At 35.1% G+C, this 15,459-nt stretch overlaps 1 long non-coding RNA gene across 1 annotated transcript; it reads right to left on the reverse strand.

The window, feature by feature from the left end:
• Window positions 1-7,419: 7,419 nt before the first annotated feature.
• LOC139120921 (uncharacterized) lies at window positions 7,420-11,822 on the reverse strand. Its single transcript, XR_011549177.1, has 3 exons — window positions 11,496-11,822; window positions 7,594-7,638; window positions 7,420-7,456 (listed from the first exon to the last, which is right to left on the reverse strand). It is a non-coding gene; the product is annotated as an uncharacterized lncRNA (long non-coding RNA).
• Between the last annotated feature and the right edge of the window lie 3,637 nt (window positions 11,823-15,459).

The following is a 15,459-nucleotide window of genomic DNA, read 5'->3' on the forward strand; positions in this document are numbered from 1 at the left end:
CACTTATCGCGAAAACTGTCGATTTTTTTCATGTTCGTACACATTTAAATCGATAAGACTTGATGACCACTGTCTGTCAATTCACCCCTTATTCTACATTATACATTTTGGAAATACTCTTTAGTTTCCCGCGAATCTGTTTAGAGTCATGTACGTGAGAGCATGAATGTAATACTATGTTTTTTCATTCTCTGAATGTACTTTTTGGTAGTGGATAAGGTATGTTCACTGGAGGAAAACTGAAACGAATAACTGAATGTAACGCTTGTTGTCGATTATCAAGTAGTGAGATTGTGATCTTTTGTGAAAGTTCGTGCAAAATTTTGACATTTTGATATGCGAATGTCATCCGTTTTTCTGACTTGAGAAGAACATAAACAATTCATATCATGACGTTATCAAAAATATCAAAGTAAGTTTGACAGGAGTTTACGTTTAAGATAACGCATGTCACTTATGTGCCTGAAAACAATATTGGTGATGAAACTACTACTTGAATGGATACTGTGGATTGGTGAACTTGACAAAGAGACAACTTTCAAACGAATAGGCAATCATGTGGCTCAAGCAAATTCTGTTCCCGCGTTTGTAATATGCATGACATCAAAAATAGAATTTTGTGTGCTTCGAAACTCTCTTTCTTTATGAAACAATCAAAGGTCGATTCTGTACGACAGCACAAGAAGAGTACGTGTTTTCCCGCTTGCCTAATGCTTTATCGTTACGTTCATTTGCCGGCAGAAGCTGCATGTTTAAGAGTTATGCCTTGTGTTATTACACAAAATGTCTTTTACCAGTCTTTCGTCCAAATAGTGCAAGCCCATTTTCAAGTAGGCCCTGTGTATTTTGTATCTATGTATGTATGTATCTATCTATGTATCTATGTATGTATATATGTATGTATGTACACTGTAAAGTTAAGTGTTCAAGGATAGAACACCAATTAAACGCCTTTTTGTAACACTTTTTGAACGCCTCCAGACGTTCAGAAATTTAACACTACGTGTTCAACCAACGTTCAATTTTTGAACACACGTGTGCAGATTTTGAACGCTACGTGTTCATAAGACATTATATTGAACACCATGGTGTTCCATATCTGAACACACGTTGCACAGGAAATGTGTTCAAAAAATTGAACGCTTTTACGCGTTCAAAGGGCTGTAACACTTTTTGAACGCATGGACGCCGTTCAACGATAAGTGTGTTAAAGGCTAGAACACATGATGCGCGCTTGTTGAACACCTTTAATTTTGGGCGTTCACGGTATGTTCAAGCCTTGAAATAACATTACAGACCATTGATTTCCTGTAAAATTATTTTATTCTAAAAATACACGAAACATTTCTAGAGTAAAATACAATAATTTACTGTAAATGGGTAAATAAACATTGCAACTTTGTATGTAAAGTTTGTCAGAGGAAAAAACCAACAGTGTTAACACCTTCCTATCAAAAACATAAGCAATAAAAATCACCATATTGTGGATTACGTTTTATGTTCATACTTGTTTAAAGCGTACAAAAATCATCTGAAAAAGCTCAAAATTTGGCACACTTCTTGTCTTGAAAAGACGTATATGTATGAAATGCATACTCCATTTTTGTAAGATGGTTTCTTAAAGACATTTCCTCCTATATGGACAATAGTAAATTTGAAGAAAAAAGAAGTTAGTCAAGGCTTCTCTGGTGCACATGGCATATAGTTGTCCCCACTAAAGTAAACACAACATGTCAAGTTGTCAAAGTGTCACAGTAAGACACAACATGCAGAAAGTGGGGGAAGTGGGTCCTTGGCAGGGTAAAACCTATTTCCTTGTCCAACAAAGTCCTTCATAAAAAAAAGGTTAGTTTGTTTGTAATATCTTTAAATAAACCCTGAAATAAATGGGTGACATTTCAAAAATATACCTCTCAGAAATTTAAAACATATTCGTAAAAACCTTTCAAATTCTGGTGTACCCTGCTATTAATTTTTATACAATTTTGTTTTACTAAAAAATGGTAAAAATCACCCTTAAAATGAAAAAATGAACATTTCATCATAACTTGAATATATCACATTTTGGTAATTCCAAATGTCTTAAAAATGTCTGAAATGTCTTTAATGCCAAAAAACACAAAGTTGCAAATTTCTGCATAATTTTAACAATCTGAAAAAGACTACCAGTAGAGAGATCTATGTCCTAAATATCAAAGCTGTTCGATTAGCAGTTTTGAAAAAGATTTTTTAAAGATTGTTTGACCAAAAATGACAAAAATTGCCATGAAATATAAAAATTTGAATATTCATCACAACTAGCACAAATTTGACGATGGTCATTTTTAGGGACATGTTTACAAAATATTGAAGACGTCAGTAAAAGAGAAGAAGATTTTTTCCAAAAAATAGCAAAATTAGCCTCAAAAATATAAATTTGCATATTTCATCATAATTTGAACATATCTGATTAGGGTAATCCCTTGGGACCTGTAATCCAAATATTAAAGGATTCGCACAGGCTGTTTTGAAGAAAAACCTTTGGAAGTACAAATTTGAGGACAATGCTACACATCCACCTATTTAGCTGACAGCAAAGCTAAAAACCAGTTGCTAAGTACAAGAGACGTGTTGAGCTATAATACAAAATAATTTACGGTTTGGTAGCAGGCTATGATCAACTAAATGTTACAAGGGCATAAGCTTTCAAAGTACGTGAAGTCTCCTTCATCAGATGCAAGGGGGGATGAAAAATTGAAGCAGAAAGTGACAGAAAATTCAGAGTGAAAATTTCAGAAAAATCAGTAATTCAGAGTGGACATTTTTACTCTGAATGGTCTGTCGCTTTCACATCCATTCAAGGCTGAATTTATTTATGTAAAAACATTTTGTCATATTGTCTTGAAAGCTGCCTGCAAATACAAAGATGTCAGATGGTGTTCAAATGGTTGAGACTGAGTGTACAGATGACTTTCATAAATGCATGTATGGATTTTCATGTACACATTTTGAAAGAGCTAACAAGAAATATCAGCTTTAATTTAAATAAGGGAGACTACACGTCTGTGAAAGCTTATTCCCCAGCAACATTTAGTTGATCATAGCATGCTACCAAAGCTTAGATTAATTCAGAACAAAAATACAGAAATTTATCAAAATTCAGTTACTGACCCTTGAAAGTTTAAATCTACATTAGAGATGAGCTGAGTTTCTCAAGCTTGTTTCCAGACAGCTACCTGTACACTCATCTTCTTCGTTATCTGTACCACCAGCTTCTATAACAACTCTTCGATTTTCAGTTAAATCCAACTTTTTACATCCTGAAAAAATGCAACAATAGGTAATATGGCGAGATGAAACTTTAAATGAAAGACAAGGGGCTGATTATTATAAGGAAAAGTGGAGACGTTCATATACAGTGCCTCTCTTCAAAACTGTTACAAAATATTTGCTGCTTCTTGTGATCAATTGATTAAAATTAAAAAGCCAAACTCTCATATGCTGAAACAATACATTGTATACTCTACGATGTTTAACTGATGTTTTACATGCGATTGTGTTTACTAAAAGACATATGTTAGCTGTGATTACGCAGCGGTACTATGCAAGGCGTATCGATCGCGCTCAGGTCAAGGGTTATCACTACAGTTGTATTGTGATGACCCTTGACCCGAGTGAGATCGATCGATACGCCATGGCCAAAAGTACCACTGCGTAGTCACAGCTAGTTGTTGGTATAGCAGCCACTGAAAGAAAAAAGTTTTTTTCACGTAGTTAAGCTATTTCAAGGTACAATACAATTAATTTCAAAGGACGATAATATAGATGCTTCAAAAATCGAATACTTTTACTATTTTGGAGAGGAAACTTACCCTTTCTGGTCTTGCTTCCGCACGATCACGACTTCAGGGTGCGCTTACAAGAAAAATGTCGCAACTTCCGTTTTGATGCATCATGGGATAGGAAAAGACACCAAACTTGAACACTAAGTGTTAAGAAGTAGAACGCCCCTTGCACGCCGATGTTAAAATTAAAACGTTCATGGTGGTTTTCTGATTTTCTTTTTTAATTTTTAAACTTTCAACCCGTAATAAACGTGTAAAATTATTTTGTATACTTCCTTTTTTAGAAAAAACATGCTTTCAGCAATTGTAGGCCGGAAATATTTTTCACTTAGTGTGAAATTCGTTACACCAAAATCCGTGTACTTTTGCCGGACAGTGAAGCAATAGTAAATTTAATATAGCCATTGTAAAGAAAAAAACACAAAAGACTGTTAATTGTTTCACAGTATTGTAAAATTTCTGTGATGCTGAGTTTTTGAACACTTGAAGGAGATCGTTGTTAACACATAGTGTTCAGGTTTAGAACATCATTGTTAATATTATGAACACTAGTGTTAACAATATGAACACTAGCCGTTCAAATTTGAACACCGACATGTACATTTTGAACGCGTAAAGACGCGTCTAGCGTCCGCTATTTTTACAGTGTATGTATGTATGTATGTATGTATGTATGTATGTATGTATGTATGTATGTATGTATGTATGTATGTATGTATGTATGTATGGGTTGTATTATTAAGTATAAATTTAGTTTTGAAGTAATATTTTTACGTATTACTTTTGTGTTTCCTTACTTAAAGGGGAAGTTCACCAATTGTCCTCCACGTTCACACCAGGCTATGCATATTTGCATTACTATTGTTTGAGTTATGCAAATACGCAGAGCCTGGCGTGAACCTGAGTGAGTGACAAATGCCATTCCCATCGGAAGATGGTCCCTGTCATCACATGATGACCATGATTCAAAATACAGTGCGTTGATGAAGCCCTAAAATGCAACTTCCGCAACTCTTTTTGTCCGTTGAGGCGATAACGGTTTTTCTGGCATAAGTGACCGAAAAGCTAGCACATATGTAAAAGTCAGCCTTGGTGAAATTCCCCTTGAACCAATACGCGTTTTGTTGCGAACACACAGGAAAAAATTTGCAAGTTACAATCATAGGGATATATTGAGATATGTTGTGAGATGATGGGAATATATTGTGGAATAATGTACAGACCTTGGCCATTCCCAAGATATTGGTTTTCTGACACCCATGGTATTCCCAACATAATTGTACCCTCCCCAATGTTGGGAAATCCCAAAGATTGGCTATTCACAACATTTATCTTGGGTACTACTAGCGCGTGTATGTTAATTAATTGTGAAACCTTGGGTATTTCATTGGGAAACAATGGTATTACCCAACATTCTCAATGCTTGTGAAATGTTGGGAATCAGGGAAATATCAGTATTGTGAACAGTGCATTGTGGGTATAACTACATCCGACCCAGGTACTTGCACAATATATATTATTGTGGACATTTAATTTATCATTTCATAAGGCGGCTCATCGAGAGACTTTTGATTCACTGATTTTTGAAAAACAGGATTGACAGAGACAATACCATTTTACATAAAAAGTATGTAATATGTGTTTCCTGTAACGAGCCTTGAAGAAATAGGTTCCGTCGATGGAACTTTGTTTTTCGTGACCCAGTTAAATACGTAAAAATAATTGTATTTGTGTTCTAAAATTGACCAAGTGTCATCTTTCATGTTGGATTGTATGACATAATTAAACTGCATTTGATTTCATATTTTTACTTATTATTGCATAATGTCATGATGGAGAAAAAAACAATTACAGCCCCTAGAAAGTCAGGTAACTGGAAACAGTTTTTTTCTGGACTGTTCACCACAATCATTCAAGAAGCATACACCTTATTCACACACTACATTATTCTGGTACAGATTTTAAAAAAATGTTTATTAAAAAAACAAGAGAACTCTCACATCAACAATGATTCACTAAATAACTAAAAGGACTGCCTCCTTCTTAAAAGCTATTCCATGATTTTAATGTCATCTCTTGACAATGGTCGCTTGTCTGAAATTATGACAAACTTTTTTGCCACGAGAAATTGTGACAAATTTTCAATTAGTCTACATTTCGATGATGGGCTTTCGCCAATCATCATGGATTTGTATTCTAGTTTCAATTGTTTATAATCAATGTCTACTATCCTCTTCTTGCCAAACCACATGCATATTATTGCATGTGCATCTTCTTTGGTAAGCTGAAAAACATAAATTTGAATTATTAATAATCTTATTAGTACATTCCACGTATGGTTCAGATTGTTCCGTCATACTCTAAGGTGTTGTAAGATAAAGTGTATCTAAACATGCCAGAATATTACACCCAGGGAAGATAATCTATCAAAAGGTTGAGAAGGTGGACTACTCTGTAGCAACTTAACAGAACTTTGCAGACGATGGTTTCATTGTCCCATTTTAGAGAAATATGTCTATTTGGAACACAGCTTTTGAACATGAATTCATCATTATTTTGTTGGAGGACAGGTTTGTTAACAATGTGCCTTTAGTCGTAGTGATGGTCAGAAGTTGCAGTGTGACACAGCCTTGACCCACACATGACTGAATCTTCCAGACTAGAAAATAGTTATGTAGATGATGGTCAACTACACCACTTCCGGTTTTCACACTTGAGGCTAACAATAAAATACGTGCACATAAAATAGAGTAAATCCATGGTTAAGGTTCCTGTATAAGTAATTGACGCTTTTTATCCAACAATTCATTGGTGGTTAATAAGCTCAGAAACCGCCACTTCCCCAAATTACATATTTTTCTAAAAGCCTAGATATGGGGGAACGATTTGGTTACTACAGTGTCAACATTGCTTGCATGACTGTTTCATGACAGGTTATTTAAATAACCTTACCAAAACTGGTTCTCCCAACGTCTTCTGTTAATGCTTTGAGATATCGGGCTCAATTTCACACAAATGCAAGCTGTTGTGACAAATTCCAAAGTGTTTCTGGATTTTATTTATCTTGATCAGAGTTTTTGTAGCACAGTGTTCAAGGTGACAGATTCACAGCTCTGGAAGTTGTCACATTATAAAAATCAATCTAGGGGTTTAAAAATATTCCAAGACACACTTTGGAAGATTGTGATGACAGTTGGCCTTCATGCAAATTTGAGCAAGATATCTCAAGGCATTAACCAGTTTTTGGAAGGTTATTTAAATTACCTGTCCTGTGACAGTTATGTATATAATGGTGACACCTGAGAAACCAAAATGTTCATCAATATCTAGGCTTTAAGCAAATATATAATTTCAGGGGGTTCTGAGCTTATTAATCACTAAAGAATTGTTAGATTAAAAGGGTCAATTACTTGTACCGGAACATTAACTGCAATTCTAACCATTTTTTCCCTAACTCAACAATGCCTTCTGAGGTTAGACAGTGTAAGCACAGAGGACATCAGGGTGGAATCATACTGACCATCTCTGCATTAAATAAAATAGTTCATGTATGATTGTATCCTTGCTTGAAAATATACTATAAATCTTTCAACCTACCTACTGTCATTCCTTTTTTGATCGTCCTCATCTTCCTGTTGAATCAATAAAAGAGAGCACATCACTTACAGAGAAGACTTTGTTCGCCCATTGTATTGAAAAATGCACTAAATGTTACATAGCATCTTACTGGACTGACTTTGTTGGAATTATATAGAAGGAAAATACATACCTCAGTATCACTTTTTGTACAGAAATCCACAATTTCTTTATCTAACTGAAATAAATAACAAAAACTGAAATGAAAAACTTGCAGTAGTAATCTTGCACGTTTTTTAAAGTGTCTCATAACTATATGAAAATTTTAATGGAGTTACCTACTTCAGTCATCACTTCAATGCAATAAGATCAGCAATTCAATTATCAGAGTTTGCAACAAGTGTAAGAAATTGTTATAATATGATGGTTGTGGCCATGACGGGGTTACAACCTTGCAAAATGTAAAAAGAAAAGACATGTGACTTGTTAAGCAGTCAACACACAGTATACTTTTGGAGTATACCTTTTCAGTGACACAAGTGTTTGGTTTTTGTGCTGATCAGCTACAAAGAAATGTAACATTTATGTGCGTAAAAGACTGTGTTAACAGATGAATGGGAAAATTGTGATAAATTTTTTATCACGGATTTGCTAATGTCACTTCCACTATTTGCAGAAATGCTTGAGGCCAATAGTCAGATATGTGCCATTAAAAGTCATTCAAGCCAATGTCTTGTACTGCATTTTTAACGTTACTTCTTTACATCATCTATGAAATTGAGCGTATCATTCCTCTTTAATGATAAAAATAAAATTATATGATACCGTTATATTGATGGCACAAATGCAGTGATCTGATTGGTCGAGACTTAAAAAGAACCGTGGTATATTCGCGATATACCATGGTTGGCACACGCACGAGATTTTGGCTAGAGCAAGTCCTTTCCTGATGTTCCACACCAGAATTTCAATATACTGTTATGATATAATAGCAATAAATCACACCCAGCGACAGTGTAACACTCGATTTTGACCAGTTCACTTCATATATGCACTCGCTACCATTGTGTATATATGTCGTCAACTGGTAAAAATCTTGTGGTATGCCGTTACTGGGTGTGTTTTATTGCTTTATTATTTTACTCTTAACAAGCGACCTAGCGGCCGATATAGCTCCGCTGTGTTTATGTAGAGAATAACTATTTTGACACATGTTGATGAAGAAGGTGGAAATCTTTGATAGCTCAATGCAGTGGCCAGAAAAAAGTGGCTAAAATAGCTGAAAAAATACACAATAGAACATTTCATTGTACTTTGAATATATCACATTGGATCATCCCCAAGAACATGTCAACCAAAGCTATCCGATGAGTAGTTTTTTGGAGAATAAAATTTTCTGACCAAAAATGGCAACAATCGCCCCAAAAAAAATAAAATTTGCAGATTTCATCATAATTTCAAAAGATCAAATTTAGTTCATCTATAGAAACCTGTATACCAAATTTGAAAGCTGTTGAACAGTACTTTTTGAGAAACACATTTTTTAACCAAAAATGGAAAAAATTGACCCAAAAATTCAAAATTGCAGATTTCATCATAATTTTCAATAAATATTATTTAGTTCATCTATAGAAACCTCTATACCAAATTTCAAAGCTATCAGATGAGTAGTTTTGGAAATACACATTTTTTGACCAAAATTGGCAAAAATTGCCCCAAAAATACAAAATTACAGATTTCATCAGAAATTCAATAAATATTACTAAGCTCATCTGTAGAAACCTGTATACCAAATTTCAAAGCCATCAGACCAGTACTTTTTGAGAAAGACATTTTTTGACCAAAAATGGCAAAAATTGCCCCAAAATTACAAAATTGCAGATTTCATCATAATTTCAATAAATATCATTAAGGTGATCTGTAGGAACCTGTATACCAAATTACAAAGCTATCAGATGAGTAGTTTTGGAAATACACATTTTTTGACCAAAAGTGGCAAAAAATGCCCCAAAAATACAAAATTGCAGATTTCATCATAATTTCAATAAATATCATTTAGTTCATCTGTAGGAACCTGTATACCAAGTTTCAAAGCTATCAGATGAGTACTTTTGGAAATACACATTTTTTGACCAAAATGGCAAAAATTGCCCCAAAAATACAAAATTACAGATTTCATCAGAAATTTAATATATATTACTTAGTTCATCTATAGAAACCTGTATGCCAATTTCAAAACTATCAGACCAGTACTTTTTGAGAAATACATTTTTGACCAAAAATCACAAAAAATGCCTTAAAAATGCAAATTTGCATATTTCTGCACAATTTGAACAAATCTGAATTAGATCATCCCTAGGGACATATGTACCAAATATCAAAGCTATCTGACTGGTAGTTTTGAAGGAGAAGATTTTTAAAGGTTTTTTTACCAAAAATGAAAAAAATTGCCTTAAAAATACAAATATGCAAATTTCACCACAATTTAAACAAATCTGTCTGAAGTCACCCTAAGTAAACTGCATATCAAATTTCAAAGCAATCAGACAAGCAGTTTCAGAGAAGAAGATTTTTTACCAAAAACACCAAAAAATGCCCCAAAAATACAAATATGCAAATTTCACTACGATTTGAACAAACTTAAGTGAGGTCACTCCAAGTGAGCTGAATATAAAATTTCAAAGCATTTGGACTTGCGGTTTCAGAGGAGAAGGCAATTGTTGACGGACGACGACGGACGACGACGGACGACGACGACGACGACGGACGACGACGGACGACGACGGAAAATCAACCTATTTGATAAGCTCCGCGTCGCTGACAGCGGAGCTAAAAATATTTGTGAAATATCAAAAGACAGATATCAATGTAAACTATGAATACTATATGAGACTATAATGATATTTGATGAATCTTCATTAAAAATAGTGTCAGGGACACTGTGCTCACATTTGTTTTGAATTAGTACATTCATTTATACAACAGAAAAAGCAAGAGTGATTACCTGCAACCTGAAAACTTCTTCGAAAACATTTTTTACAAAAAAAATGGGACCAATTATTCAAAAAAGACAAATATGCAAAATTTTGCCACAATTAGAGGAAAACAGACTAAGGTCATCCCTAGGAACATGCATATTGTATTTGAAAGCAATCGGATCAACAGTTTCAGAGAAAATATTTTTTTGACTAAGAACGGAAAAAATTACCCCAAAATACAAATATGCCAATACCACCATGATTTGTTCAAATTGGACTGAGGTTACTTAACCTAGGAATATGCAAATCACATTCCAAAGCATTCAGATAAGTGGTTTCAGAGATAATAATTTTTTGACCAAAAATGGGGAAAATTGTCCCAAAACTACATACATGTAACTTTCATTATGATAAAAAAAAACCTGACTATGGTCATCCCCAGGAACCTCCATATCAAATTTCAAAGAAATAGGACATGTGGCTTCAAAGAAGATGACTTTTGACCAAGAAACGAAGAAGACACAAATGAATATAACTATATAAGGTCCACCTCACAAACTTGCAAACCGATTTACAAAGCAATCTGACCTGTGGTTCTTGGGTTTTTAATTTTTGATCATTTTTAAATTTCTTAAGCCCGTTTGCATATTTTGGTGATGACAACTTCATTTGAAGAAAATCCCATCTACAGTCCAGAATGCATCAGCACACAAAATATCAACGTGAAATGTGTAGTGGTTTTCAAGTTTTTGCAGTGGAAGGACATACATAACATACACACATACATACATTTGTACATACATACAGAGGACAGATGCAGACTAATATTATTAGCTCCCATTGGTAGACCAAATGTCAGCTAAAAAGTGTAGTATTCAGATAAGTGCTTTGTGAGACTTTAATTCTGTTTTCTGTGTTTTATTTTACTAAATTGGATGTATTTTACTATAGGATATTATTTGAGCAAATTGACATTTCCTACTCAGACTGATATTAAGACAGAACATGCAGCACACACTCAAGATTTTGCAGGGAGCAATCTGATGGTATTACACAGATGAAGAAAAACAATTTACAGGTCATAAGCTTACGTGAATGAGTTGAAGCTAACACCTACCTGAAGACGCTTCCTTGCCGGCATCTTCTGGACTTTCTGTGTATTTAAGTATTGAAATAACATAAATGCATGTTCTTAGACAGGAACTTCCCCTATAAAAGCTGGATTATTGTAAATCTATGAAAATGTAAAAAGCCACGCTACTGAAAAGGCATGCCGTGTTTAGTCCCAGAATCCCACAACTTTGTCATGGTTTAGGCGTTCATTGTCATTGAATCTTGCATATGATGTCTGTGAATATATGGCAACTAAACTTGAATCGAAAATAAACTGAAAAAAATGTTCTGAGAATGCATATGTTTCAAAATGTGTTCCCTGTGCAACCATTTGACCCCTCTTTGCATGTCACGAAAATTCCATCGTGATTATTCAAAATTCTCATACGGTCAAAGCAATGCTCTGGTAATTCAAAAGCTCCCATCCAGTGTATGCAAATGGCTTCGTCATCAGTAATCCCCTATCGTGCACCAACGGTCCTGTAACTTCCCGTTTAATAGCAAAATTAAAGCTCATTCGAAATTAAATTGTTAACATATGTTTCCCGTAATCCAAGTGATAAATATCAATTTCAATAAACTTCATAGCCAGCATGAAAGTTCCATACTCTTACCTTTTTATTAGCTCTCTTTTGGTCAAGTTATTACCAGTACTCTGTAAATAACAAACAACGCAAATGTTTTGGTAAACAGCAAAACACCTGAATTATATTCCCTGGCGTTGAACATGCTAAAACACACAACTTTGAGGCAATACCACCTAGCAACTTTAAATATTGCCTGTAAAAATCTCAAAATTTATCATTTTCAATGGACCAGTCAGATGTACACATTAGTGCAAGAGAAACAATTTTACAAAAGATATTTATAATTCATAACCTTCATAACAAACAAATTTACTGAAGTAAAGAAACATAGAACAAACAAACTGAACCACCAAACGGACTCACAACGACACCCAAACATTAATATACTTGCCTCGCTACTCGAAGAGCAAGACCACTAAAATGCATTAAAATAATTTTTCACAAACACAAACTAAGAAAGAATCTACATTGCGACTGATGAGAAACCACACTCGGGTTTCGAAACGCAAGCGTCAAAGGGCCACTCTATCATTTTTGTAACACCATAGGTCCGGCTGCGTCTCGCCATAAGCTTTCCCCACACAAACAAAACATTACCGTACACACTAATCCAAACTTCCCTACAAATATCCGAGGCGAAACAAACATTTTTTTATTAACACAAACAATCGGATAAGAATGTAGGAACATATTTTTGAAACGAACCAAACACAAACTCGACACAAAAACATTTTGGATAGTTAGGTGGGGAGCCTCTTTCACACTTTATACATTCGATTTTACTACTTATCTCTGCCTAGCAGATTTAAGTCGAAAGTGGGCAAACCCGAGAATACCCTTCAGTATCCCTCATCTATCATCAAGAACGAAGTAACAAACCATCATTACAACAATACAAAAAAGTGGCGGGAAAACATGCTATGGCTTTGCAAAACCCGAGTCACCTATCTTTCCTTATAACGAACTAAAAACAAATATCAGGATCATCGGATCCAACACACCAACCAATAAAATCGCTTGAAATAACAACCAATCACACAGAGCCTTGATGTGATAACCGACCAATCACAATATAACAATAGACTTCCTGCACATGTCTATCTACCATAAACTGAGCAATAATTTGCCTCCTCCGACACACATTCGCTAGAATGTAACTGAATCAACTAGATACACTAAACCAATCCTCGGACGACGGAGACCCGACCCTCATCCCAGCAACTCAGCCGAACTGCAGAAACATCAGTAGTAAGTCACAAATTTTAACATTCTCAAACCCTAGTCCCACCATAGATCGTGTCAGCAACGAAATCTTCAGCCACATGAAAATAACAAGAAACCTGCTTCAACAACTGTACATAAACCGACACAACATCGAACAACAACTGGCATCAATCCATAGGTGTCTGCAAAAAGCAGTGGTCCCACGAAGCTTGCAATTCAACCCAAGAGCACAAGTACCGGGCCAAAAACCAGACGAAGCGTTTACAACAAAGTGGCATAAACAAGAAAGACACAATGGTCCAAAGTTTGTTCAGTTAATCAACAACTACCTATCACTACAACAAGAAGAAAACAACAAATGAATCGACAAAAAATCAAGTCAGCAAATGATAAAATCAACGAAATCAGCGACACTGGTGACAAGAAGGCGGCTAACGCCTAATCACCAAGCACATCGAATCGGCGAAAAGAAGAACAAGGCTCATCGCCAAAACAAACGCGCCAGGCGTCAACAAAAACCCATACCAAGCGGCCCTTTTCAGGGCCACCAAATACTCCAAAAAGAGAACTACGCAAAAAAACCCCATAAAATGACATAGAACACACAAACAAATAAAAAATCACCGTAACGTAGCAGAAAAAATGGCCGTGGAAATAAATCAGCTATTCCAAAGAAAAGCCGACAACAACATGAAACTAAGCAAGAACCTATCGGTGCGGAATTGTGTCTCTCGCCGTGTTCCTGTTCTAAACTCTGTGTATTGTCAATGGGAGCTAAATAAGCTAAACACGATAAAACACAGCTAAACACAGCTAAATTACGATATTTAGCCCGATCTAGAAAGCGTTCTAAAATTTCTAATTTAGCTTGAGTTTAGCTCAGCCCTGAAGAGTCAACAATTTTTTTCCAGCGATATATCAGTAATAACGATATTTAGCTCGATCTAAAAAGCGTTCTAAACTTTCTAATTTAGCTGGAGTTTAGCTTAGCGCTGAAGAGTCTAAAATTTTTTCCAGCGATATATCCGATAATTACGATGTTTAGCCCGATCTAAAAAGCGTTCTAAACTTTCTAATTTATCCGGAGTTTAGCTCGGCCCTGAAGAGTCCAAATTTTTTTCCAGCGATATATCCGATAATTACGATATTTAGCCCGATCTAAAAAGCGTTCTAAACTTTCTAATTTAGCTGGAGTTTAGCTTAGCCCTGAAGAGTCCGAAATTTTTTCCAGCGATATATCCGATAATTACGATATTTAGCCCGATCTACAAAGCGTTCCAAACTTTCTAATTTAGCTGAAGTGTAGCTCGGCCCTGAAGTGTCCAAATTTTTTCCAGCGATATATCCGATAATTACGATATTTAGCCCGATCTACAAAGCGTTCTAAACTTTCTAATTTAGCTGGAGTTTAGCTCGGCCTTGAAGAGTCCAAATTTTTTCCCAGCGATATATCCGATAATTACGATATTTAGCCCGATCTACAAAGCGTTCTAAACTTTCTAATTTAGCTGGAGTTTAGCTCGGCCCTGAAGAGTCCAAATTTTTTCCAGCGATATATCCGATAATTACGATATTTAGCCCGATCTACAAAGCGTTCTAAACTTTCTAATTTAGCTGGAGTTTAGCTCGGCCCTGAAGAGTCCAATTTTTTTTCCAGCGATATATCCGATAATTACGATATTTAGCCCGATCTACAAAGCGTTCTAAACTTTCTAATTTAGCTGAAGTTTAGCTCGGCCCTGAAGAGTCCAACTTTTTTTCCAAAACACGATTAGAACTATTTTTGGATAATTGGATCTTCATATTTTTCAAATTTCTCGAAAGTGCAAGGTGCCCTATAGCTGAATGTTGCAATATTACAAATTACTCATAAAAACAAGTGTGTAACTTAAAAAGAAAAGCAGATAAGCTTACATTTGTAGATTAAACAGACATTTCTTCACTATCCAATTATTCCAAATTAGTTCCAATCGTGTTCCAAGCGATATATCCGATAATTACGATATTTAGCCCGATCTAAAAAGCGTTCTGAACTTTCTAATTTAGCTGGAGTTTAGCTCGGCCCTGAAGAATCCAAAATTTTATTCCAGCGATATATCCGATAATTACGATATTTAGCCCGATCAAAAAAGCGTTCTAAACTTTCTAATATAGCTG

Source organism: Ptychodera flava, chromosome 21 (genome assembly GCF_041260155.1).
Source record: "Ptychodera flava strain L36383 chromosome 21, AS_Pfla_20210202, whole genome shotgun sequence".
Taxonomy (NCBI): domain Eukaryota; kingdom Metazoa; phylum Hemichordata; class Enteropneusta; family Ptychoderidae; genus Ptychodera; species Ptychodera flava.